This window comes from Herpailurus yagouaroundi, unplaced genomic scaffold, assembly GCF_014898765.1.
Source record: "Herpailurus yagouaroundi ecotype Mexico unplaced genomic scaffold, PumYag 187, whole genome shotgun sequence".
NCBI lineage: Eukaryota > Metazoa > Chordata > Mammalia > Carnivora > Felidae > Herpailurus > Herpailurus yagouaroundi.
This window is the reverse complement of record NW_024412418.1, coordinates 11,687,017-11,714,494: the sequence shown is the minus strand read 5'-3', so window position 1 is coordinate 11,714,494 and position 27,478 is coordinate 11,687,017. Positions and strand designations below refer to the sequence as shown.

The 27,478-nt window shown below is 38.9% G+C and overlaps 1 protein-coding gene across 4 annotated transcripts in view; it reads right to left on the bottom strand.

Moving 5' to 3' along the window:
- Positions 1–27,096, bottom strand: part of LRRC4C (leucine rich repeat containing 4C) — a 1,211,302-nt gene extending 1,184,206 nt beyond the window's left edge. For all 4 annotated transcript variants that reach the window (XM_040495407.1, XM_040495403.1, XM_040495404.1 and 1 more), the window contains exon 1: positions 26,536–27,096. The gene's annotated coding sequence lies outside the window, so the exon portion shown is untranslated. The remainder of the gene's footprint in view (positions 1–26,535) is intronic.
- Positions 27,097–27,478: the final 382 nt, after the last annotated feature.

Here is a 27,478-nt window from a genome sequence, read left to right as displayed (position 1 = left end):
CCTCCACCTAAAACTCTTTGAGTTCACAAATTAGAAACACTGGAATATCAAGTATATAACTCATTTGCTTTAGGAGATTGGAGATTGCAGAGAAGAAGGTAGGGGGTATGGAAGCAAGGAAGGATTCCACAGGTGGCCTCACTGTGTCTTCTCCCAATGCCCAGGAAAATGTCCTGACATCCCTCAAATAACAGCCCAACATCTCAGAGGAAGAAAATAATACAAACTTTCAGAAACACTACAACATTAAATATAAAAGTTCCTAACATTAGCTGTTGTGAAACCTATATCCTAGTACTACCTGTTCATCAACAGTATAAAGCTTGTTCTTTTTGTTTGTTTTGTAAAAAAAAAAATCAACTTTCAGTACCACAGCATAAGGGATTCTTCTTTCCCTCAGTAATTTTCATCATGCCTGGACACTCTTGATTTCTGGGCAATTTTCATGATATGTTTAAACCAAAACTAGTGATTCTATAAGAAGAAAGCTAACAAAAAATGAAAACCCAACTTGGAATTTGTATTTTCTTTTCTGAAAGTTGCACCTATTCATCTATAATTCTACTTTTTTTATTTCTGTAAGTAATCTTTACACCCACGTGTGGTTTGAACACATGACCCTGAGATGAAGAGTTGCATGCTCTACTGACTGAGCCAGCCAGGTGCCCACATAATTCTACCTCTGATACCTCTCTCAGCCTAAGAAAAAGCATTACCAGATCTGTCATTTCAATTACTGAGCTTACTAAATAATTGATAGGTTAAAAGATCCTTGAAATAGTCTCTCTGGATGTATATATCCAGGTCTATCCCCTACCCAATCAGAATCACTTAGAACCTTAGGTACGCAAATAGGGGTCCATAGACCTGAAGCACTGGCAACCATCACCTGGGATCTTCCTAGAAATGCACACTCTCAGGCCCCTCTCCAGATTCCTGAGTTATTTGTAACCATGCTAAAATTGGGAAAACACTGCATAAGATACTTTCTAAGCCTCAAAATTATTTTATTCCCTCACCCCAAAAATGAAAAATCCCCATTTGTGGGAGGACAAAGGAACAGACATCTGTTTAACAGGCTTCCCAGAGAATTTTTTTAGAAGTTTGAAAACCTTATTTATTTCCTCCTATTTGCACATTTGAGACTTAGAGACTGATAATGCATGGTCAAATTCCTTGGTCAACTCTGTTTGCTTCCCTCAGTCTGACTTTTCTATCTACAAAACAATCTTCACAGGGTTGTCTAAGTCCCAGATGATACAATGCACAGGAAAGAAGTCTATGCTCAAAAAAAACTGTAAAGAGAAGAATTCATTACTATTCCGATGTGCCTCAGGATATTCCTACCATCTATGTCCTAGTAGCTTCCACTCTTTGGAGACTGGGAACGAGTTTCCTTCTCTTAGAGAGTCAGCTTGGGTAAGTGAGACTTCCTACTTAGGAAGTACTCAGGGATTTTCTTTCTTCAGTATTAAGAGAAGGATGTGGGGCAGCTTGAAGTCTCGAGATCTGCTCAGCTGTGGCTCAGAGAGCAGCTGGTAATACGCATTCATATCTTGCTGGCTCAGCTACGAATACTTTCTATTCTTGCCTGCTTTTTGTTTTGTTTTGTTTTGTTTTGTTTTCAGGCTTAGGTGTTAAAGAAAGAAGCAGTATCTGAATGCAGTTCCTAGTTATCCTGCACTCTATAAACCAGTGAATCCTCTCAGCCACCCTCTGTAATGGAGAGGCTGGACCCAACTGCTAGAGAGGCAACCAACATTGGAGAGACAGGGTGGAAATGAGAAGTCCACTAGGTCCATGCTCCAGGATTTTCACTCAAAGATAGGATATTCACGCTGCCTGCTATTGCAATCACCGTTGCCTAAGTACTAAAAATGTTGCAGGACTAAGGATAATTCTATAATTCTAAGATGATGCTACTGCATACAGTATGCTGTGCATGCATTAAAACAATATTAGAATGTGGTTCCAGTAACATTTTATGTAGATACTACTACTGTTACTATGGAAAATAGTGTACATTAGGGAAAACAGATATAGATTCAAGAGTGCTTCCCACTTACACTTTCACTAAAATATTAGACCCCAACAGGACTCATATTCCATTACAAAAAAGAACAAGTTGGTCTATATTAGCATAACAAGGTATAGGTTTCTCAATGCAAATTTACTGATTTACTAGTGGTTAACATTTATGAAGTATCTACAAAAACTCAAGCATTTAACCAGATGCTCTCATACATTATTTAAAATGAGTAGGTACCTAAATCTTATGTTCTTCAGAAACTTATGCCATAAAAATGTTTTATCTTCACATGTTTACATGATAGTCACGTGGGTATTTGTCAATAATTCTATTTCTATTCATAATGTAATTATTATATAGGTCATCATTTCCCAAATGGGTTTCATGGAACACTGGTAATTTGCTAAATGTTAACAGATGTTCCATAAAAATAGTGTTCCATATTCAAACAGGTTTGGAAAACACAGAGTTAAATAAAATTAAACATGGTTATTTAATGTAAGCCTTCTTAAATTCTCCAAATATTGGTTTTTATATATCACTATAAAAAATAGCATATTTCCCATAGATGCATGACCTAAAAACTGTTTATTCTCCCAATACATAGTACTCTCTTGCTTTTTAAAAATATGTTGGATGTATTTCATGGCAACTCCGTAAGGTGATTACACCCTACTAAAAAGCCAAAAGCAGCAGGGCTATCCTATTTATCCCATTATATTTAAATTCATTTAGTATCCCTGATTTTCCTGTTGTTTTGGTAGACATGCAGGACATAAAAAAAAAAAAATGGAATTTCTGGGAAAACTAAGAAGGACTAAGGAACAAAATTAATGTCAAAGAGGTTAGAGGCCCAGAGATTAGTCTGGCCCCTTGAGAATCCATGCCTCCCTACCAGACCCTGACATCTGCCCCTGCAAGTGAGGTAAAAACTACAACAACCCTAAAGTACCAAACATTTCTTAAGCAGTCAGTCCCACCCCCAGCCTGAGAATACACGTAGTCTTACTACTTTGTTTCTTATACAACCAATCCCAATATTGTACTGTCAGATCTTTTTTTTATGGAGGAGTAGACTGCTTGATTAAACAAATCCTCGCCTTGTCCAAGTCCTACAGCGACAATAACATCTATGAACTTGGCCAGAAAAAGCAGAGAATCTTTTACAGAAATGAGTCACCAGCTTCCACTGACTAATGTTGTACAGAAATGTTCGACGTGGCCATAATCCTCATAGGGAGACTATTTTACAACACTAGCTTCCACTTCAAAAAGCAAAACAAGTTAAATTAAGGTTCTAAACTTTCACTTCTCCAAATCATATTTCCTTACAGACCATACCGTATCTCCAAATGACCTATACCAATATTTCCCATGAGCTGAAAAGATAATTCTGTTCATCCTTCAGGAGTTCCTAAAACAAGTACTTTAGTCTTTTGAAATGAAGTTTCAATGTCCAACATTTAAGAAGAGGCAAGAAATGATCTCTGTACTTTTCCTATAATGGGTTTCAGTTTTATAATCCAATAAATCTGATAAATCTCAGGATCTGATAAATGGTCAAATAAAAGGCATCATGGTACCTGAAAACATTTTAGGTCAGTCTCCATTTTACCCTAAAATATTCAATCTTTTTCCAGCTTTTTACAGAAAAGACATTATTCCCAAATTAACATAACAGCACAAATGCAAATACTCGTTGAGCTTCCAGAAAGGGGTGTCATTAGAGATTGGATTTTATGAAAACTGACAACAAACTCTTACCTTCCCACCCTACTCCAGCATCCTGAATTAACTCACCTCTGCCAGTATAATAAAAATATTCACAGTTACCCAGTGCTGATAGGTCTTGAACTAATTAGCTGTCTAGTCTAAGCCCTTTGAACCATTGTTTACCTATTCTAATCCCAATTTTTGCTTTCTTTCCATCCACACAGCATCTCTCCCCCACCCAAAATTCACAAACACACACACACTCCACAAACTGTCCTCTGTACCAGGGATTCAATTGGGAATCTGAGATTCATAGATCCTACAAGTCTTTTGTAAACTCACCTCCAAGATTTTGTTGACCACCCTAAGGCTTTTTCCCTAGAATGTGCTTTTCCCTAATCTAATGTCTATTTATTTGTTGAGAATCTCTTCATTCATTCATTTCAGTGTGTGTGTGTGTGTGTGTGTGTGTGTGTGTGTGTGTGTGTGTGTTTAACAAAATCCCCTGAGTTCTTTATTCCAGAAAGTATGTTGGACCTGGGAAGAAAAGATAATTACAACATGGTACCTGACTTAGAAGAGCTCACAGCCTCATGACACAAGGCAGGGGAACTGGATAAAGATTAACAATTCTCAGGCAAATACCATGTAGCAGGTACTGTACCTGCCTAAATTTGTTTTATTGTTTGGTATTCATATCAATAATTAAATTAGATATTTATAGTAAACCTATTACATTTAAGCACTGACTTAGCCACTAAGTAGAAAAGACCTCTGACCTTCTAAATCTTACATTATAATGATACAGATAGACCCAATAAAGACAAATAATAAATAACAGAAATTCTCAAAAACAACCCAACAATGAGCTTAGATGGAAGATCTAACACAGTGATAGTAGCTCTGTATAGAGTCCTACTTTAGTTAGGATGGGGGGAAAAGCTTCTCTGAGAAGGAAATACTTAAGTTGAGATCCAACAGTGACAAAGACACAGCAATGAAAAAAGTATCAAAATAAATGGCTGGAAGGCCTCTCAGAATAGGATACAGCTGAGCCTCTATGCGGAAAGAGAATGGCATCAGATGAAGTGTCAAGAAACAAGCATATTTCAAATCAATTAGGATACTACTCAAGGCAGCTTAAATTCTGGCTACAACTCCACTTTTCTACCCGTAGCACCAACCTTTTGCAGTTTATCTTTCTAGCCACACAGACCTACTTTTTCTCATTACTTCATCATTCCTTCTTCTATTGAAGGAACATCTGAGGACCACAGTAAGGATCCTGATTTTATTCTAAATGCAAAGAGATGCACTTTTAAATTTTTAAATTTTATCTGTTTTAGCAATTTTTTTGGAAAAAAAAATGTCCCACTCTATAGAATGGATTAAAATGAAACAAGAATGAAAAGACATATCACCACTGACCATGTAAACCAACAATGATGGTCAACCGGGGCCAGGGACAGCGTAGAAAGAAACCTATTCCAGATATATTTTAGAGATCTTAACTATGGTCTCTTCCACATTTTTTCCCGTCTTTCCTCAGCATTAAAAGAACTGTGTAAACTTTTCCTTCAGAAATCAGATGAAAGCCACCAGGAGAGTGACACACTACACATAAAAAAGTACAGTCTAAGAGACTGTAGAGTAGTCCAAAGATGGTATCTAATGGAAGGATGCTAGTTAACTCATTTGTTATGATAATGCTGAGATAATAAAAGAGTCATAAAAAGCCAGTCTTCTCAAGGGCAGAGGGGAAGAAGAACAGCTCTCGCTCTTTTGTTTTCAAGACTACTTGATATGCATGACGGGAGAAACTCAACATCAGAGCTTCATGGGAATGGAGACTCCTGTCAGCTGTATTTGATAAGGTTTTTCCAGGACTGCTGCTGAATGTGCTAAGGGAATGTGAGTTCTTTGAGCAGAACCAAGCATCCTGGATGAGGGACTGAGGCTCAAACTCACTTTCCTTTCCAGCCTTTATGTTTTCTTTGTGTTGGTCTTACAGACTAACGTGGAAGAGTGATCACTAGAAGGCAAGGTCGCTGAGAAAGATATAGGACTAGGAAACTACAACTACCTCTGGAGAAGAGTCCTATGGACATCTTCATACTGGGACCATCCAGGACCCTGAAACATAGTTGACCATGGTGGGAGATATGGCTGACTGGCCACCATAATGTTATTTCTAAGTTTATTTTTCCTTCCCACCGCTCATGCTTTTTTTCTCAGCCTCCATTCTAGGTAGGGATGGCCACCTGCAATCTGTCCTCACTCAGAGACTTAAGCTGGGAATCCTCAGTTTCTGCCAAGTAAAAAATAGATAGAATTTGACATGTATCTTTCGCCTACATTTTTATGCCTTGAATGTAGACAAGATGAGAACCTCAGCGTTCGCCTGGCAACCACAAGATAAATACCAACAGAATCCCAAGCCTAGACACTATTAAGTAACAGAATCATGACCTATAATTTCTGGACTCCTTAAATGGGAAAAAGTAAAATCCCATTAATTTAGGCTTCTGGAGTCAGATTACTATTATTTGTAACCAAGGGTTATATTAACTGGTCCAAACATGTTCTGCCCTCAGAAATAAAAACAACTTAAATTAAAAAAAAATTAGGAAAGTAAAATAAAATTTCATAATGCAACCATTATTAGCATTTCAGCATACAGGCATACCTTGGAGATTGTGGTTCTACTACCAAAAGCAAATACAGCAATAGGGTCAAATGAATTTTTTGTTTCCCAGTGCATATAAAAGTTATATACATATACATATATATGTATATATACATATATATATGTGAGATAGCATTATGTATTTAAAAACAATGTACATCTTTATTTAAATATTTTATTGCTAAAAATGCTTACCATTTGAGCTTTCAGCAAGTCAATGTTTTGCTGATGGAAAGTCCTCCCTCAATGTTGATGGCTGCTGGCTGGTGAAGGTTGGGGTGTCTGTGGCAATTTCTTAAAATAAGACAACAGTGAAGTTTTCCACAGTGACTCGTCCTTTCATGAACAATTTCTCTTTGTTAGCATTTTACCTATGGTAGAACCACTTTCAAAATCGAAGTCTCAAACCCTGCTGCTGTTTTATTAACTAAGTTAACATAATAATCTAAATCATTCATGGTCATTTCAACAATCTTCACAGCACCTTCACAAAAGAAGAATCCATCTTACAAAGCCACCATTGGGGAGCCTCGGTGGGTCAGTAGGTTGAGTGTCTGACTTTGGCTCAGGTCATGATCTCACAGTTCATGAGTTCAAGTCCCACATCTGTGCTGACAGCACAGAGCCCACTTTGGATCCTCTGTCTCCCTCTCTCTCTGACCTCCCCTGATCATTCTCTCTCAAACATAAAAATAAAACATTTAAAAAAAGAAAAGAAAAATAAGCGAGTTTCTTTGCTCACCCCTAAGAAGCAACTCCTCGTGTTAATATTTTATCAGGGGTTTAAGCAATTCAGTCTCATCTTCAGGCTCCACTTCTAGTTCTATTGCTATTTCCACCACACCTGCAGATACTGCCTCCCCTGAAGCCTTGAACCCTTCAAGGTCATCCATGAAGGGTTCGAATCAATTTCTTCCAACCTCCTGTTAATATTTATATTTTGACCTCTACCATGAATTATGAATGTTCTTAATGGCATCTAAAATGATGAATCCTTTCCAGAAGGTTTTCAATTTACTTTGCCCAGGTCCATCAGAGGAACCACTATCTATAGCATCTACTGCCTTATGAAATAGATTTCTTAAGTAATAAGACTTCAAAGTCAAAATTACTTCATGATCCATGGGTTAGAGAATGGATGTTGTGTTAGCAGGCATGAAAAAACATGAATTTCAGTGTACATTCCCATCAGGTGACCAGGTGCATTGTCCATGAGCAATAATATTGTGAAAAAGATTTTTTTTTTTCCTGAGTGGAAGTTCTCAACAGTGGGCTTTGGAGTTTCAGTAAACCATGTTATAAACAAACGTGCTGTCATCCAGGCTTTGCAGTTCCATTTACAGAACACAGGCAGAGTAGATTTAGTATAATTCTTAAGGGCCATAGGACTTTTAAAAATGGTAAAGGAGTATTGGCTTCAACTTAAAGCCACCAGATGCACTAGCCCCTAACAAGAGAGTCAAGTGGTCTTTTGAAGCTTTGAAGCCAGCCACTGACTGCTCTCTGTTAAAGTCTTAGGTGGCATCTTCTTCCAAGAGAAGGATGTTTCATCTGCATTGAAAATCCACTGTTTAGTGTAGTCACCTTCATGAATTATTTTAGCCACGACTTCTGGATAAGCTGCTACCGCTCCCACGTCAGCACTTGCTGCTTCTCCCTGAACTTTTATATTCTGGAGATGGCTTCTTGTCTTAAATCTCATGAACCAAACCTCTGCTAGCTTCAAAATTTTCTTCGGGAGCTTCAACTCTCTCAGCCTTCATAGGCTCCAAGAGAGTCAGGCCTTGCTCTGGATTAGGCTTTGGTTTAAGAGAAGGTTGCGGCTCTTTTGAGCTTCTTTCAGACCACTAAATCGTTCTTCATATCGGCAAGAAGGCTGTTTCTCTTTCTCAATATTCACATGTTTGTGGGAGTAGCACTTCTAATTACCTTCAAGAACTTTCCCTTTGCATCCACAATTTGGTGAACTACTTGACACAGAGCTCTAGCTTTCTGCCTATCTCAGCTTCAGGTAGGCCCTCCTCACTAAGCTTTGTCATTTCTAACTTTTGATTCAAAGTGCGAGGCATGCAATTCTTTCTCTTGTGCACTTAGAGGCCATTGCAGGGTTATTAATTAGCCTAATTTCAATACTGTAGTGTCTCAGGAAATAGGGAGGCCTGAGGACAAGGAGAGAGACAGGAGAACAGCCAGTCCATGGAGCAGTCAGAACACACATAACATTTATCTATTAAGTTTGCCATCTTATGTGGGTATACTTCATGGCACCAAAACCAATACAGTAACAAAGATCACTGATCACAGGTCACAATGTAATAATGAAAAAGTCTGAAATATTAAGAATTACCCAAATGTGACAGACACAAAAAGTGCACAAATGCTGTTGGGAAAATGGTGCTAATCAACTTGTCCAACACAAGGCTGCCACACACCTTCAACTTGTTAAAAACAAAGTATAGTAAAACCTTGGATTGAGAGTAACTTGTTCTGCAAGTGTTCTGCAAAACGAACAAACATTTCTAATAAATTTTAACTGGGGAAACAAGTAGTGTCTTGCAATATAAGTAGTACGTGATGCTGAACATCACATGATCACAAGTGAGCCAATGATTCTTCTCTCTCTCTCTCTCTCTCTCTCTCTCTCACACACGTGCTACAGGATTACGGGTGATCAGCTCCCATGCTCAGATGCCCAGTCTCAGGACACGGTGTCTGGCAGAAATCAGTGATTTTTCGGAACATTGGAAGGTGCCCACAACTGGCCCTAGTGTATTTTTTGTCACTTCCAAGAACCTATGGGCAGGCCTTTGCTTTTCCATATAAGAATAAGCTTAGGAATGCTTTGCTTCATTCTAGGTCAGGCTGCCTGCAGATATAGACCCTTTCCTCTGCTGCCTTATTGCCAGTTACAATAAATACAGTATATGACAAGGGTTTATTAATACTGTACTGTAGTCAACATCCATTAGTGATAGTGAAAGTTGTCCTACGCAATAACCCTCCTCTCTCTCATCTCCCGCATACCAGCCATGAAGATTTTCACAGGGAAATACAGGTTTATTTGTTTACCTTTCTTTATATTTTGTATTTTTTATTATTTTATATTATATTACAGTATTATAGTCATTTTAATATGAACATCCTTGGGGTATGGAATGAATCACCTGAGTTTCCATTATTTCTTATGGGGAAATTCATTTTGATATACAAGTGCTTTGGGTTACAAGCATGTTTCCATAAGGAATGATGCTCGCACTCCAAGGTTTTCCTGTATAGTGTCTGTGAAGTATAATAAAGTGAAGCACAATAAAATGAGGTGTGCATGCCTGTTTTCTTTATATAGTTGTCATTATACAAAGTCTTCCAGGTTGTAAATTTTAGTAGCTGCCTTATCTCCACACATAATTATTTTACCCATATCTTTTTGTTTGACATATTGGTTGATGACATTTTTTTTACTGTTACAATTTTATTAGCATATTTCTGTACATTGCATGTTTTATATTTATTTAGGATAGATTTCCAGAAAGGGATCAAAGCAAATGAACAATTCTATGACCTACAATAAAGTCAGGTTGCTTTTGAAAAGCGTTATATGAATATACACAGCTACCAACAACACATGAATATATCAAGTTTATTTACATTTTTTTCTAAACCAATATAAACATTAGGAGACAATTATGAATATCATAGAAACAACATTATTTTTAAGTGGTGATGTTTGTTCAAGACTTTCTTGGACATTTTTCTCTTTGCTGCCTCATTCTTGCTACAAAACCCACCATTAGATTTGTATACTGCATAATCTGAAAAAGTTAATCTTCAAAATGCTACGCAACAATTATAATACCTTACACATACACAACATTCTGCATTGCAGAAGATGCTTTTGAGACAGGTATGATCCCTATTCCACAAAAGAATGAAGCTGCTTTCAGAAATTGCAAGCTCAGAGACTTGCCCTATGTTGTAGAGCTAGGAAATGGAAGGACTCAGGATTCTAATTTCAAGTCCACGGCTCTTATTTTTCCATATGCCTTATTTTTCATTCAATATAGGTGCTAAGCAAACCTCACACTATTAACCCTGACTTGTATGATGAATCCTAAGAAGCATTAACAAAGGCCTAGGAGAAACCAATTAGTGGAAAGAAACAAATTTCACCAGTGAGTCTGTATTTTATATCACCTTTTCCTTTGTTCTGAGTATACATTATGGGCACTTGTAAGTACAATGTGAAACACAACATAGGAAAGTTAAGAAAAACCTCAGAGCAGAGTCTTAGGAGTGGAGCAAAAGTAAATTCCATACACAGGAGAGAATTTTGTAAACCCTAATGCTACTGAATATTTATAAAAACAGACAGGCCAGGAGCTAAAAGAACATAGGGGCTTTGAAAAGAAAAAGGTAGGAAAAATGACTAATGCCTCTATACAGTAGTTCCTTGGTCATCCTGTAGACTAGCCACTGACCCAGGACTGCTATATACTGGAAGATGAACTCCATGATCTTCTAGGTTACAAGTATTAGTGAGTGTGTGACAGTTAGTCTCTGTTCACCAAATCGTTTATGAAGACAGAAATGGGCTACGTAAGCCTGAGTACAACAATCAAGTAATGTAATGAGATTTTAGAGGAGAAAAAAATTAAGTCTAGTAATGGAAGGAAGACACTAAAATTGGGACATTTTGTTGGTACAGGGCAAGGAATCTAAGTTAACTTTTATCCCTCCCACTTAGATCTGGCAAGAAGCTGTACCTCAGGTATATAAGCTCTGCCTCAGGAGTAGCAGAAATTAAGATTTAACATGCAAACTTAGTTCACCATGTCTATTTCTTCACATGTTCTAAGAAGATGCTGTGCAAGTAAAATACTTTATATCACCCAAGAAATACCTTATGAGGCATTAAAGGGAAAATTCCTCTTCCCTGGGGCTTACTCCCTTGACACCTTAATTCTGAATAAATTGACCATAAAAGCAAATCAGGACCCCATGTCACCACACAAAGGACTTTCTGAAACAAGATAGACGCCCCACATGAGGCAAGTGCTTTTCAGTATCTAGAAAACAATGTTCTGTTCTTGCAAGAAGGCTTCCATACACATAGTACAGGAGAATTCCTACTACCAATTAGGAGAAGGGCTAAGGTTAAATGGAGTGAGAGAGGGAAAAAAAAATGAAAAAAAAAAAAAAAAAAAAAAAAAACAAAAAACAGAAAGAGATAAAGTGGAGGCCCTGGAGCTGGTCTCACAGTCCTGGATGGAAGTAGGAGATCTCATGCAATAAAAAAGGTCCTGGGAGTAGAAGTCACGATACACGTTTCGATTTTGCGTTCTCCAGTTGTATGACATTGAAACCATCACTTAATCTTTTTACCCTTAGTATTCCCATATGTAAAATGGGAAAATAACACCCTTCTCAGAGGGTTACTGGGAGAATTAAATGTGAACATGTAAATAAACATACAAATTATTATCACAAGGTCCAAGGAGGGTAACTTTTTTTCCTTCAAAAAAAAAACCCGAGTGGAAGAAGGAATCCATAACATAGGAGTATGAATGAGTAACTGTGTGTGTGTGTGTGTGTGTGTGTAAAACTTAATACCCTAGAGGTGTGGAGGAAATTTATTTCCTCTCTATATTGAACCTGTTCATAATAAATATTACATTATTTACAATGAGTATGCTTGACGCATAGTCGGTTCTAAATGTTTGCTGAATAATGACTCAAAAGCAGTAAAAAATGAAGCTGAATGAATGCCAAGCTGCTAATTAGCAAAATCTAGATTTTTTATATCAGCAGCACTGCAGTTGAAGAGATCCATATTCACAGAAGAGAGCTGTACCACTAGGTTACCAGGTTACTCTTTTTCAAAAAGACACAGAAAGTCAACAACTTCAGAAACTCACACATCACTCCCACCCCAATTTAAATCTTAAGAAATTAATAACACCTGTCTAGTAGGTAATTCTGTTCCGGTAAACTGCTGCTGTGTAATAAATCATCCCAATACAGAGACTTAGACATTTCTTCTATCTAACCACTGTCTGTATTGGATGGTCTCTTTGTCTGCTTCTGGTTTCCTCAGTTCACTTACACAACTGCATTTAGCTGGAGCAGAAGCTGAGCTTGAAGGCCTGAGGTGGCCTCCCTCACATGTCTGGTAGCCATGCTGGCTTTGGAAGACACAACACAGGGAAAAGGGAGAGAGTAATGGGTTTTCTGTATATCCTCCAGCTAGATGGGCTTCCTTTCATGGGGGAAAAATGGAAGCTACAGGCTTCCTAATGCCTATCCCTGTAAGTTAGAATGCCATTTCTCTTACGTTCTATCAAAGCAAGTCACAAAGGTAGTCTAGTTTCAAGGAGTAACAAGACAGACTCTACTTCTTCATGGGAGTCACAGAGAAAAAGGCCATGCGTACCAGGATACGCATGTATCCTGTGACCATGTTTTTATCGTTATTACAGAAAAAGGACAAATGTAGCCCCATTTCCTCACCAAGAAGGCTAGAAGCATGTATCCGCTAGGCTGTATGCACCAGAAGATTGTCTGTGTTAAATTTAGTAAGTCCTAGTATAGGGTAAAGCACAAAGAATTCTAAAGCCACAAAACTAAAACTAAGGCAAAACTGACAGCACATTGACCATCTGATCAAAGCCCAGGAACAAGGAAAAGTTTAGAAACACAGAAAAGAATGCAGGCAATTAGAGCAGGCCATTATTTTAATTATGAAGATCTGGGCTTACAAGCCATAATTTTAGCAGAAAGCCTGCTGTGAATATGACCATATGTTTGGTAGACTGTAAGTGCCTTTGAAACATGACACTTATTTTCTCAAATCCCAGCTCAGACATTTATTAGATGCATCCTCACCGTCAATTTACTTATCTTCTCTAAGCCTCAGTTTCCCTACCTGTATATGAAAAGTGATTACATTATTGCCTGTACTAAGAATTACACAAGATATATGTACATCCCTGTCACTGACATACAATATTCAATAAGTGGTGGAAATAAATGCAATAGGCAACTACGCAATTTCTGGATTTCTACTTCTAAATTGTATTAAAGTCTATTTTGATACTATTAAAACTCCATGAAAAATAATCTAGATTTAAACGGGGTATTGTTCTTTGAGCTCTCAAACACTGAGATTTTATAATCGCAAGGAGGTTGGTAGATAACTTGTTTTTTTTATTTTTGTCCTCAAAATAAGTTTATTGAGAGAATCTGGAAAGCAGGGCCCTTCTCCCTGAGAATATGTGAAGAATGACTTCTAAGAAAAATTTAGAAAAAAGTACTGTAACCAAGAACACTCCAAGGTGATAATACCTATTGATGTGTTCAGGATGGGAATGCAATCCTCAAAGCATATAATAAAACTTAACTAAATGTAGAACCACAGTCTACTTTAGTATAATAGTGTAACTGTAACACAAAATTCAAACTCAGTAGAAACATAAAACTTTTTTGGGGAACCTCCAAACAATGAGCTTCCATTCATTGTTCTCTGTTGTAAGACAGGTAATTGGAGGGGAGGCAATGGAACTGAGCAGTCCATATATACACATAGATCCATATTGTGCACATTTTTGTAGATTTCAGAATAATGTTAATAAGTTTACCTACTGTAATGTGTGTGTGCATGTGAGTGTGGTGTGTACTACCGTCTTTTAGGCTTCCTTGAAGTTTTGTCTTTCCTTTACATCAGCTTTGCTTCCTTAGTAGTCATTTTCTCTAAGTTACTCCTTTGCTAATTGGGCAAATGTGATAATTTGTAATGGGTCTCCAACTCATTAGTGTAATTTAGTCAGGTTGTACAGTATTTCACCAGACACACCAACCAGGCTCCCGCACGCATCTGTTTTTCAAGCTCTATGTCATAAGCATCCACAATATTTCTGCTTTAAAATTGAGAAATGATTGCTCCTTAATCAGCTATTTGTTATACCGAGCTATATAAATATATGCAGTGTCATCCATAAATAATTTTAGGGTAGAACATAGTAACAATTAACATTTGCATAGAGCTTTAAAGTTTACAAAGCTTTTTCTTATATACCCAAACACAAAATCCCATGCATTCCCCTCTGAAAGAAGGGACCACTTATTTTTTAAATGACTTCGAAGGCAGCATACGATAATATTTCTAGACATAGATACTTGCTTTATCCAGATCTCTGCTATGTGAACTTGGCCATTTATTTAACCTCTCTTACCTTAAATGTTTCCTTCTTTAAAATATTTTTTAAAAATTTTCAATGTTTATTCATTTTGAGAGAGCTAAAGAGAAAGAGACAGAGAAAAAGAGAGAGAGAGAGAGAGACAGAGCATGAGTGGGGGAGGGGCAGAGAGAGAGGGGGACCCATAATATGAAGCAGGCTCTAGACTCTGAGTTGTCAGCACAGAGCCTGATGTGGGGCTCGAACCCATGGACCACGAGATCATGACCTGAGGCAAAGTTGTATGCTTAATCAACTGAGCCACCCAGGTGCCCCAAATGTTTCTTTTTTTGAAATTTATTTTTATTTATTTTAAGAGAGAGAGAGAAAGCAAGAGCAAGCAAGTGGGGGAGGGGCAGAGGGAGAGAAAGAGGCTCTCTCCAAGTAGGCTCCACACCATCAGCACAGAGCATGAACAGTGAGATCATGACCTGAGCCAAAACCCAGAGTCAAATGCTTAACTGACTGAGCCACCCAGGTGCCCCAAATGTTTCCTTCTTTGAAATGTGTGTAATAGCTACTTCAGTTGCTTTCTTGGGGGAAGGAGGGGGAGTCGAATTTTTGAAAATGAATATAAAGTTCTAAATGTATAGTAAATGCTTAATAAATGCTGGCTGTTATCATGGTCCCAATCTGGCAAGGTAAGAACATCATCCTTTTTAAAAGACGCTTACATTAAATGCCAGAAAAAAAAGGAGATCGTTGGCAAATGTGTAACTAGGATTTTCAGGTTGGGAAGATTCAGAGTCATTATGCAAAGGCAGCACCTGCTCCCCATGCCCAGCAAGGGGGCTGGAGGGTTGAACATTGCTCACAATATCGCAAGCTGGGGCAAGTGGAAGCAATGCCTTTTAATGTGAAGCCTTAGGTTGCTTAAAACTGTGGAACTGTGCAGAATAGAGACTAGAACAAAGAATACAGATTTGTAAGTAAAGACATTACCAAAAAGGAGGAAGGCCTGAGGTAGATGCTGGAAAACTTGGATCTGGAGATGAGATATATTTAAAAAGTTGGAGAGAGGAAGCAGGAAATTGGGAAGTCCTAGCAAGCCAGTAGGTAGGAGGTCTGAGTCAATGTCAGAAACAGGAGCTGTTGCTGAACAGGACTTCTTGCATCTTCTGTGGCCTCCACTTGGCAAGAAGACTAGGGGAACAGGAGACAAGAGTAGGGAAAGATTTCCTTATGCTGTGGACGCTCAAATCACTAACTATGGGAGGTGGTGAAGGTGAGTAAAACAGATATTGAGGAAGGCAGGTTTTTCTGGAGCAGTACCCAAACCTCAGATAGAGATGAAATTAGCTTTTTTCCCATTTTTAAATTTCCTATCTCTGCTCTCATAAGGGGGGAGAATCAAGGGGTTATTTAACCACAAGCCTGACAGGTGACTCTGTACTGTCCCCATAGAGATTAAAAGTAATGACCAAAGAATCAATTTGATTAGTGGCTTTCTCTTGGCAAAACCCTCTGCTGTTTTGTATTGTTTTGTTTTGTTTTTTATTCCTTCTTGCCTCCACTCCCTCCCAGTAAATGGCATGGTCAGAATTAGAGTGGACCAGCTTCAAACTGGTCAGCCTTTTGCTTCTCCTGGATCCTTACCTTAGATCCAGGCCCTAAGCCAAGAAAAATGGCATCCTATGAAACTGCCTGGCAAATTTCTGAGTTTACTGTTGTGGAAGGATCAGCCCTCTGGCTTGAGAGAAAGAAACAGCCATCTACTGCAGCAGAATGAAGTCTCTCTTCTATCTCTAAGAATTCCAAACTAACAAACTGGGCTGACGTCTGGAAGGTCAGAGAACATACTTTCCTCTATCAACTCTTCATGCTTATGTTAAGTGCCATTCCATTCTGAGCTGGCAGTTCACAGACATGTTTCTCTCTAGAACATACCATTAGAGAAGTCTGGACCATCTGTCTGTCCAACAGACCATCTGTATAAAGCACTAGCTCCCCTTCCAGAAAATAGAAAAGGGACATACTCAGATCCCAACAGGGAAGAGAAAGTAAGGATGCCAGATAGGAATCTTTGCATCTATCTTTGTTTCCAAGCTCTCTTTTTGGCGATCACTGGAGAAAAAATTCCAGGAAAATTAAGGTAAAAAAAAAAAAAGTTACACCAAACAGTTTTCACCTAAAAGAGTAAAGAACAATTCGAAACTCAGGAAGGGAAAATACCGAATACTGGATGGCTTTCAGGGTTTACAAGGATAAAGATCATAACGGGAGGAACCAAGTCACCTGGGCTCTGCAGCCAGAGCCATCTAGGCACACATCATACACGACATGTGACTGTTTACCTGAGCAAATCACAACTTGTCTGAGGTTGAGTTTCCTCATCTGTCCCGTGAGAATCATCATAGTTCTTTTTCACAACTGAAGTTCCCAGCATACCACTTGGAATATCACAGTGTTAAACACATGCTAGCTATGGGGTTAATTTTGTGATTCTTTTTTTCTAGGCTTTCTATGGGACCCACCCCAAATCTTTATTCTTATCTACCAAATACTTGTTGATGACATTTTCTTCCCCTATTCACACTAAAGCCCTCATCTCTTCCATTTCTCTTCAGAAAAACTGGATTTAGTCCTAAACATAATGTAGAGCAAGTTTCTTCCTTAATCTTCCCCATCACAAAGTCCCCAGTGATAACTTTATTCTGTAAATAATTCATATTGACTCCATTTTTTGGTTCTGAATGCCATGCTGCGTTGTTTAGCAAGTTAATTTCTCTTTTGCTAATATAACATTAGCAATAGTACATAAACGTATTTGAGGGGAAAAACATCATTTGTTTACAACTTTGTGTTCCACACTATACTCTATAGAATAGTGAAGCTAGTAGGTGTTCAAGAAACACATCAATAGGGGCGCCTGGGTGGCTCAGTCTGTTGGGCACCCAGTTCCGGCTCAGGTCATGATCTCATGGTTTGTGAGTTCAAGCCCCACATCGAGCTCTGTGCTGGATGGCTCGGGGCCTGGAGCCTGCTTCAGATTCTGTGTTTCCCTCTCTCTCTACCCCTTGTCCCCTCACACTCTGTCTCTCTCTCTCTCTCTCAAAAGTGAACATTAAACAAAAAAGAAAGAAAATGAAACATATGGACAAATGATACCACTGAAATGGACACATAAGCACAAAGATATCATCCTCAAGAGCATTCATAGACAATGCTGATTTACTCAAGCAAAAGCGATCTTAATCCAGATCTATGTCATACTTCTGAGATTCAGGAATAGAAAAAAGATACATATATATATATCAGTCAAATTATATATATATACACACTCTCAGTCAAATGAGTCTTGGGGAAAAAAACATGTGCCAGATAGGAAAAATAGAATTCCGCTTAGTGAAAGCTTAGAAAAAATGCATGAGTGCCTATTGTGACGGCAGAAATAAAAATCCAACTTGAGGGGGCAAACACACATCCAGCAAAATCATGGCAGTAAGGCAAGATAGGTCAAAGCAGAAGAAAGGGATAAAGGAGGTAGCATCCACCAGATGAGCACAAGAAGAACTCAGCCGTCTGTGAACAAGATAGACTCTGGTTCATTAAAGTATTTGCAATCAAGGGACACTCAGAAAAACTTAAAACTACTTATATATATATATATATATATATATATATTCTTATTTGGGGCACTGGAATCAGAACAGGTTAGTTGATAAAGTGTTTCATATTTATTATATTCCACGCTCTTTGGTAGAGGAAAGATCCTGAGCAAAAGTCACATATAAACATGACTTTCCTTTAGAAGTGTGAGTGCAATTTTTTCCTTGTGTGTACCTATCTCCTTAGTATGTTTATCACTATACATAGGGAACGTCTCCAACAGGAAAAAAGTTAGCACATTCAGCCACTGTTTTTATTACTAATCACTCAGTCATTTTCAGGCACAACTTCACCTTTACTAAAGTGATTGTTCAAATTGCTTGCACTTCATACTTATTTTACTGTTATGCAAACATTTGTCTCAATTTGTATAAAAAACTTTTCTTTAGTGAAACAGTTCTTCCACATTAAGCATCTGCAAGGTTCCTGGCATGTATGATCAAAAGTTTTAATTCCAATCATACTTTTCCCAAAAAGTATACCCTGAACCATTGTGTACATACTTGGTCCTTGCTTCTGGGACTTATCACGCAAATCACGAAGATACAGATCAAGCTGTCCTACATAAAGAATTTAAATCTCCTATCCTGGAATGGCTTACCAAACACAGAGAATTCTGGTTTCCTCATATATACAAAAAGGAGTATCTAGAACACCAAAAACTGATTTGGTTTAAAAAAAATATATATCCACACTTCATACAAAAGCTAGAGAAATTTTACAGGGATGAGAAAAGAGGCAGAGTTGAAATTTTCTTTGTTTCTTTTATAGCATAAAGTCAAAGGAAGATGGTTACCTCCTCTCTTTATCAAGAAAGCTTTCAAAATGTGACCCTTTTTCCTGTTTACAGATAAGCGTTGTGCTACGTTCCCAAGTTCACGGCATTTTAAGGATTGAACAATAAAAAAAAATTCCTTAGCACATGAAATTCTGACTTGGCTCTCTGTTTCTCTAGTCTCCTTGAATGCCCTGAGCCAAATCACTCTTTTTCCATCAGCATGTCCCTCACTGACATCAGTATCTAAAAGATAATTTTCCTCCTCTCGCTCATATTTTTATGGCCAGACAGACATGGATATTCATGTTTCTGTTCACTCATGTGAGGTAACAATTTGTATAACCTCTGGCACTGCGGAGTACAAGCTTTATACACAAATAGATATTCCTAAATTATCATATTAATACTACTAATTATTATAATTTTAAAAATATATCATAATATTTATTTAATGTTAATTTATTTTCAGAGAAAGATCACAGGAATAACAGAGAGAGGAAGGGAGAGAGAGAAAAGCCCTAGCAGGCTCCGTACTGTCAGAGCAGAGCCCAACATGGGGCTCGAACCTAAAAACAGGGAGATCATGACCTGAGCGGAAGTCAAGAGTTGGATGCTTAAGTGACTAAGCTACCCAGGCATCCCTATTATTTATCTTTTATTGAACAGAACCAAATCCCAATTCTCAGTCCCTTTTGAGTATTATTTTTCTTAATGTTTTTACAACAACCACGCAAGGAAAGGAAAAAGGTACCAAAGAAATCCATACAAAGTTACATAGAGAGACACTTAGGGACACTACCCATAAAGTATATTCTGCAAATATTGTCCACTGCTACTTAGGATTTAATGTTACAGAGCAGATGTCATTTCTTTGTCCCACATCCCGTAACTGTAATTACTTTTGCCAATACGCTACATGATACCAAACATTCTTATGAGATTTACTTAATTGTCAAAGTTGGGCTCTACCTCAAAAGCATTAAGGACTTACTGTTACCTGGAACCCACTGGTTCAGGAGGTGACCCTTCAGAGGTCCCTTAGAGACAGAGATTACATCTTTCCACTGATAGAATGAGTCCTGTTATGGCAACAAGATTATTTGATTTGCATTTAGAGAAGCCTTGCTCTGGACTCTCCATATTCAAGGATTTATGTGAAGAAGCACTGGGTTTACAACATAAAGATTTTTTTAAGACATGGTATATATAGAATATATATCCTTATGAATACATAGAAGAGACATACATGAGCTTTGAAGTCGGTCTGAATATTGGACAAAGGAGTGAATCACTTTTTGTTGCATCTGTAATATGGGAATGTTACCTTACCTTTGTTTTGAAAGTGTAAATAATACAGCCTGCAACATAGCACAGCGTCTGGCACTTAGAACCCATTTGATGACTATGAGAGGATTCATTATAATTTATGATACCATCTAATTGTGTATATCTGCAGTATATTACTCAGGGAAGTTAGTTCAGTACACTTCTCTAACCACATATCCTGAGGCTCAAGTCTGTGGTTGAGACCCATAAACTTGCATTTATTATTTTCACCAATTGACATGCCTCTTCCCTTTCTTACTCTACTAGATTTGGATTTTAAGAAACCAGTCTTACACTAAAGGGAACATGGTTCTTGTCTTCCTTCTCGGCAAGCCATAAAATGAGCTCCATCCATTCATTGTAAGGACAGAAAAACCCACAATCTGAAGGACAAAACCCTGCTCCTTTCGTGCCTAGGGAAAGGCTGACTGTGCAGAACAGAAATACCTGGGCCAAGTGGTATCAACCATGCAGAGTTAGCAAAGCAGAACTGAACTCATCACTGACAGCTCAGTTCAGCTACAACAGGAACAAGGATTTTTACATCTTTTGCAATATGTTCTTGAACTAAATAAAGGTCATACATAATGACATAGCCCCACATAGGTCATCTTCTTGCAGAGGAATCTTAATCCTGTTTAACTATGAAGTCCAAATTCCAGGGGACAGCCTGGAAACTGCAGCATGCCCCATCCAAATGCAGGAATTGCAGCAAAGAAGCATGAGCAGAGAGAGGCCTACATCCCCCACAGCGGTGATCATAGTGCTTGTACCAGGTAGGTGTTTAATAAATATGCATCCTTTCATTGACTGTGAACAAAACGAGATGTTAGATAAAGAGCAATGTTAACACCACTTGCTGACATGTGAACTGCAACCACATATGGATGGGTGCACAGGATTCTCGCTACTTACGTTCAGTATCATTTTGGAAGTTCTGAGCGTAAGTGAGGTGACATCTGGAAAGGGCACTTTGGTTGCTGAGAAAGGATCTGATGAAATCATGGTACATGAAATGAGCTAATTTACAGAAATACAACTTTCTCTCTCCCGTGGTACTTAGCTCTCAGATTACATTTGGGGCTTTTGCCTACCAACATAAATTACATAAATACATTAAATTACAGTGGTCTTCCTAATTCTTAAGCCAGATGAAGGGGGGAAAAATATATGTGAAACTATAGAGTTTCAGTTTTGTGTTAAGAATTTTGCCAAGTACTATAACAGCTGACCTTCAACAAGATAGGTTTGAACAGTGTGGATCTGCTTATTACGTGGATGTCTTACAGTGCAGTAAACATATCTTCCCTTTGATTTTCTTAAAAAGATTTTTTCTCTGGGGCGCCTGGGTGGCGCAGTCGGTTAAGTGTCCGACTTCAGCCAGGTCACGATCTCGCGGTCCGTGAGTTCGAGCCCCGCGTCAGGCTCTGGGCTGATGGCTCGGAGCCTGGAGCCTGTTTCCGATGCTGTGTCTCCCTCTCTCTCTGCCCCTCCCCCGTTCATGCTCTGTTTCTCTCTGTCCCAAAAATAAATAAAAAAAAACGTTGAAAAAAAAATTTTTTTTCTCTAGCTTACTTTGTTGTAAGAATACAATATAGAATACATACTACAAAATATGTTAATTGACTATGTTATCAGTAAGGCTTCTGGTCAACAGATAGTAAGCTGTAAGTTTTGGATGAGTCAAAAGTTACAGGAGATTTTCTACTGCCTGGAGGCTGGCACCCCTAACCCGTATATTGTTCAAGGGTCAAGTACATATACACTCATCTATTCACTCACACAGAGGCCCATTGAATGATTGATTATCCCCATTTTACAGATTGGATAACTGAGGTTCTGAGAGATTAGGTAACCAACCCAAGTCCAACTTCAAAGCCAATGCCCATCACTACCATATTTTCTTGTCATAAGGATCTCTAACTGAGCCCTTTAATTCTGGTCTATCTATCCCGCAAAGATAATTCATTGCGATCCTGTTGATACAATTTCCAAGTTTAACTCAAATTCTAGTCAACAGCCTTATTGTGGAATAGAGTTTTCTAGACTCCACAAACCCTATAATGATCTGTGTAGTCCCCCCAAAAGGGCTAGATGTCCAAGTCTTTCCTGTCCTCTCTGGATATCCAATGACAATGGATTGAGATCATCACATTTTCTATTTTTCATGAATCTGAAGCTGCACCTCCTATAGGAGGTATAATTATTTGCAAGTAATTGAGCATGTGTATACGTGCTCATTTGCACAGGCACTCACACATACACAAACCTGCAACCAAGAGTGTGCCACAGAAATTACTGAGGTGAGGTATAGTCAACACATTTGTGAAACACCCAAATACCACAAATATTGATCACCATTATGAAGATACGTTCTGCTTAATTTGAAAATCATATTGAAGAAACTATTTTGTAAAGACTTAAACCATATATGAAGTCATCATTACCATAGTACATTACATTTCCATAGCAGTGTAATAACAGATCATTTTATATTTAAATATTTATTTAAATTTATACTTAAATATATTTATATCTATAATACTTCATCATAATCCCAAGGACACACTATAAGGATGCTTATTCCTAAACAGGAAGAATGATCAGAGTTCTGAGACTTTCAGTGACTTACTGACCATCAAGTGCACCATCAATGTTTGACTGACACCTAAGTTTCAAACGTTCTCCTGATTCTAACCCCTGCCTCCACCCAACCCCACTTTTACCGGTGACAGTATACTGAGTAGTCCCAAATGGGGATTCAGATAAATTGAGTAAATTGATTTAGTCCATTGCAAAGCCCCTGTTCTACCTTCACTTTAATTAATCCATCTCTTCCTTTGCAATTTAACAGGGGACCGGGAGAAGTTCTCAGGGGATGAAGAACAATAGCAAGACTATACAAACATGCATCTGTCATGAGAGCCTGGATCTTCTTCATCCCAAGAGTCTGCATTTTCTGCTGTAGGCTGATGCTCCAGTTTATTAGCATTAGCCCCAGTGTCAGCATCAGTTTGTGGAGCTAACACACAGCTCCAGGCTGTTGTAATGACTCAGCAATCAAAACTTCAAGTTCAGTTCGCCTGGTCTTCACCCACCTTCAGGGCCCAAGCTACAAGAGCTCCCTTTTGCTCTTCAATTTACGGGGTGATCTTTCCGGCTTCCTGTAAAGGTTCTCAGTGGCTGACTTTCCAGCTGTCAGCTCTGCTAGTTACAGAAGGAAAGAGCCATTCATGTGTTAAGTGCCCTAGGTCTTAGAAACACAAGGAAGAATGTTGGGCCTGGCTGGTTCACTTGAGCCAAGACCCAAAGAGAGGCTGGATAACTGATTGGAACTAAATAGAGAAGGAATTGGAATTTCCTTTATTCGCCCCCAGATAAACTCAAGGCATTCTCTACCAATGAATTCTTTTTAAAAAATTAACTCTGCATATATTCCTTCTTCCAGGAAGTCCAACCTTTTGTCAACTGACTTGTTACCTGTACTGAAACAAAAAGTTCTCTCCCTCCCTTTTCTTCTTTGAACTCACTAAGCAAGAAAACAAACCCCATTAAACTAAAAACAAACAAGCAACAAACCTAACAAAAACAAAAACCACTCTGATCACAAAACAAATCCAGAAAAGACAAAAGAAAGCCATATATCTGGAGCCTGTTCTGATAGAAAGCTGTTTGCCTTTACTCTGACCTAAGCTAATAAAGATGCAAAGTTACAACTGCTCAAACACCCCCAGGAAACCCTGACATACCAGGGAGAGGCTTTACTCACTGCAGAAGCTGTAATCAGAAAACCCTGAGTTGGCTTGTACCCCATTTCTATTATTAGCTTAAAATAAGTGATAATGAAAGTGTTGCTATTGCTAGAAGATTCACTCATTACAATTATTAAATCTCAAATACACAAAAGCCAAGATGTTATCCTGATTATTTTTTAGATGGTGTTGAGAATAATCTTCAACCGGTTTTTGAACCAATACCACAACTCTAAATATACCCACCCTGGGTGAGAATGTGAACGGGAGGGGGAAAAGTCAGAATTAAATAGCCTCAATAAGAGGCACTTATTTGCCAACTTCCAGAACGGCATTTTCAAAGGGCTTCTCTTCATTCAGAACAGTCCCCTCACAAAATAGAAGGTGTGATATACTGTCCCTCTGCACCTGGTACTGGTAACCAAAAGCTGCGTGTTCACGAAGAGCTGCCGATGTAAGGAATGGTGACGATCCAGGCAGACTGTGGGGAACTCCAAACCCCCTCCAGGAGCATCAGGGCTCTGTACGCTCTTCAGAACAGTACCCTGTGTTTCTGGTGTATGTACCACATTCGCCTTCGGGTTTCACGAGTCCCAGGTTGTTTGTGCCACAAAGAAAATGAAATTTTATCTGGAGTTTCTCCTAGGTTTCAATCATTTAAAAATGAAAAAAACCCTTTCTGATGAAAGAAATGTAACTGGAATCTAGGAGTAACAGATGAAAATATCCAGAGCAGAAATAGTTGACAAGAATGACAGATCATAAATTACACTGATAAGAGACAGTCTTCCCATAGTATCTTTACCAAGAGCAGAGTGGAGGAAGGGTCAGCTGGAGTAGGGGGCATCTTGTAACAGCTGCCATTCCTTAAATGGTTTCTCTAATACCACTTTGCAAAAACATCAGAGAGAAGGGATAGTCCATGGTAATACCAGGGTACCAGGGTATAATCTCATCTAATTTTTTTTTTCTTTTTAGTCCTGAACTGTGGGGGGGGGGGGGGAAGATCCTTCTTAGAGAAAACAGTCTTAATGTTTCAAGTATGACATCTGACATCCCTCAACTTGGATGCCCCAATACATCTTTGACCCCCAATGGTCTCTGAACAAAGCTCATGTTACAATTTGCATCATCTCCCTCTCTATAAAGAGACATCCACACTTACCAAAGCACCTATGTGTGCTCTCCTCTGCCTAGTTAACATACTGTCAGCTCTTTCATGAAAATGTTCACAGTTACAGTTCAAGTTGGCCAACATTCCATGAAATATCACCATTCCTTTTAGGATAAACCATCCACATATATAGGCTGAGGAAGACTGAAGCTCTATTGCTTCTATCTGGGGGGTCTCAGCATCTTAGAAATATATTTACAAGTGATTCTCACTTCTAGGGAGAAGCTAAGAGATGCCAGTGCACAGATAAAAATACCTACAGATACAGGAACACAGATGCTAACACAGTGAAAGGCTATTTTGCTTTAATTAAGTAACCTCTGGATGGAAATAGGTAAAATACTATCTGCATTTTACTTTGAAGGAAAGGGAAAGAAAAAAGAAAAAAGAGGCACAGCTAACCACCAGGAAACACTAAAGGGATGCCTGAGTTAGGCAAGATGTGAGACTAAAGTCACCTGAATTCCTGATGCCGCCTGCTTGCTTTTACAGCCAAGAGTAGACGATTAAGAGCAATTTGCAACTGCACTCCCTTCTCTAGGGACCATGTAGGGTAAGGGGATGTTCCAAAATGAGAGACACTAGTCTTAATCAGGGGACAGAGCATTCAGAAAGGTTAATGAGATACAATCGCAAGAGAATCAGTGCAAAAAAGGAGGTTCAAAATACTAAACAATTTCCACTTTGTTCTCATTTGTTCCAATTAAGAGCTGTTGAAACAGCTTCTCTGTATTCCACACATTCGCTCCTCTCCAGAGCAGATTTAACTATTCCAGAAAAAAATAAGGGCTTTGGGGGGAAAAAGTCTACTATTAAGTTATCATAAAGTCCAGATTACACCCCCAACCCCCACCCTCAGTCTCTGAGCAGACACACTTTTGCCTCTTACTCAGAGCCTCTGCCACTAGCGATTCTGATTTTTCCCCTCAAATTTAGAGAGTATTTCAGGGAGGGAGAAGGCTGGATTTCCGCTCCCCCCCCCCCCCCAGATTTCATAGAAGCAGAATTCACTGTGAAAATGTTAAATAAATAAAAGGAAGAGGGCTGGGGGATGGCTATACAAATGGAAATAATCTCCTTGGCATGAAAATAGCCCCAAAATGCCACACACTGAGTTCTTCTGGGCATTACAGCCTCTAAAAAGCACTTATAAACTGCATATGGATTTCCAAAAACAAACAGGAAAGCACAAACATTGCAAGAAACCAAGGACTAAGATCTAAGGAGTCCCGTGACTTACCTTCTTTTACGGATCCTCAAAGTTCACCAAGGAAAATTTAAAATCCTCTAGCTTATCTTGCACTACTCTATTTTCTTCTTCTTTGTTTTTTTTTTTTTTAAGTCACATAGAAGAAAAATAATCAGTTTTCAAAGGTTCCATTTATCTGATCTTCCAGCACCAGCAAAAAACGTGTCCAAGAGACTCCGCCAAAAAGTAAGCCAAAAACTCATCAAAGGCAAAAAGAGAAAGGGGGGGAGTGGGGGGAGGAAGGGGATGGTGAAGGCTGGGGGCTACAGACTGAGTCCAAGTGCCCAGAGAATATTTTCACGCTGTTGAAATCTCCAACTGTACGATATACCTGCTTTGGTTGTCACACAGACGCACACACATTCACGGACACTCACACATCTCATACAAAAAGCAGGCACCCACACTCACAAACACACACAAACACACGCGCTCACACACACACCAGTGTAATGAAAACTGTCAGTAGTAACCTCCAATAGCTGCTGTGTGCTGCAGATAATTCGGCTCACTGTTACCTTCCCAGATCGGTGTAGGATCAAAAGAACATCCAAAATCAGGGGGGGGGGGGGGCCCGGGACAAGGTAGATGCCGGATCCCTCTCCCCCAGGCAGATTCATCAAGCCAGGAGCGGGTCAATCAGCAGAGGTGTCTGCTTGCAGGGTGCCCCGGATTATGGCAAGGTTATTAATCTTGATGCGCTGCCTCCCCCACCCCCAGCATTCGGCAGCCTGCATTGAGATGATTGCCAGAGCTGTGTCTGTCCCTGTTCCACTGCATTTTGCTCAGCCCTCTGATGCTGCAAGTGAGACACAGTGGAGGCAAGAATACTAATAAGGTGGTTAGCTACAGTTTCTTCAAGGCAGTCGGCATGCAGTATACAGTAAATGTGTACTTCCCAGTGCTCTGTGTGTGTGCCTGCGTGTCTGCAGGG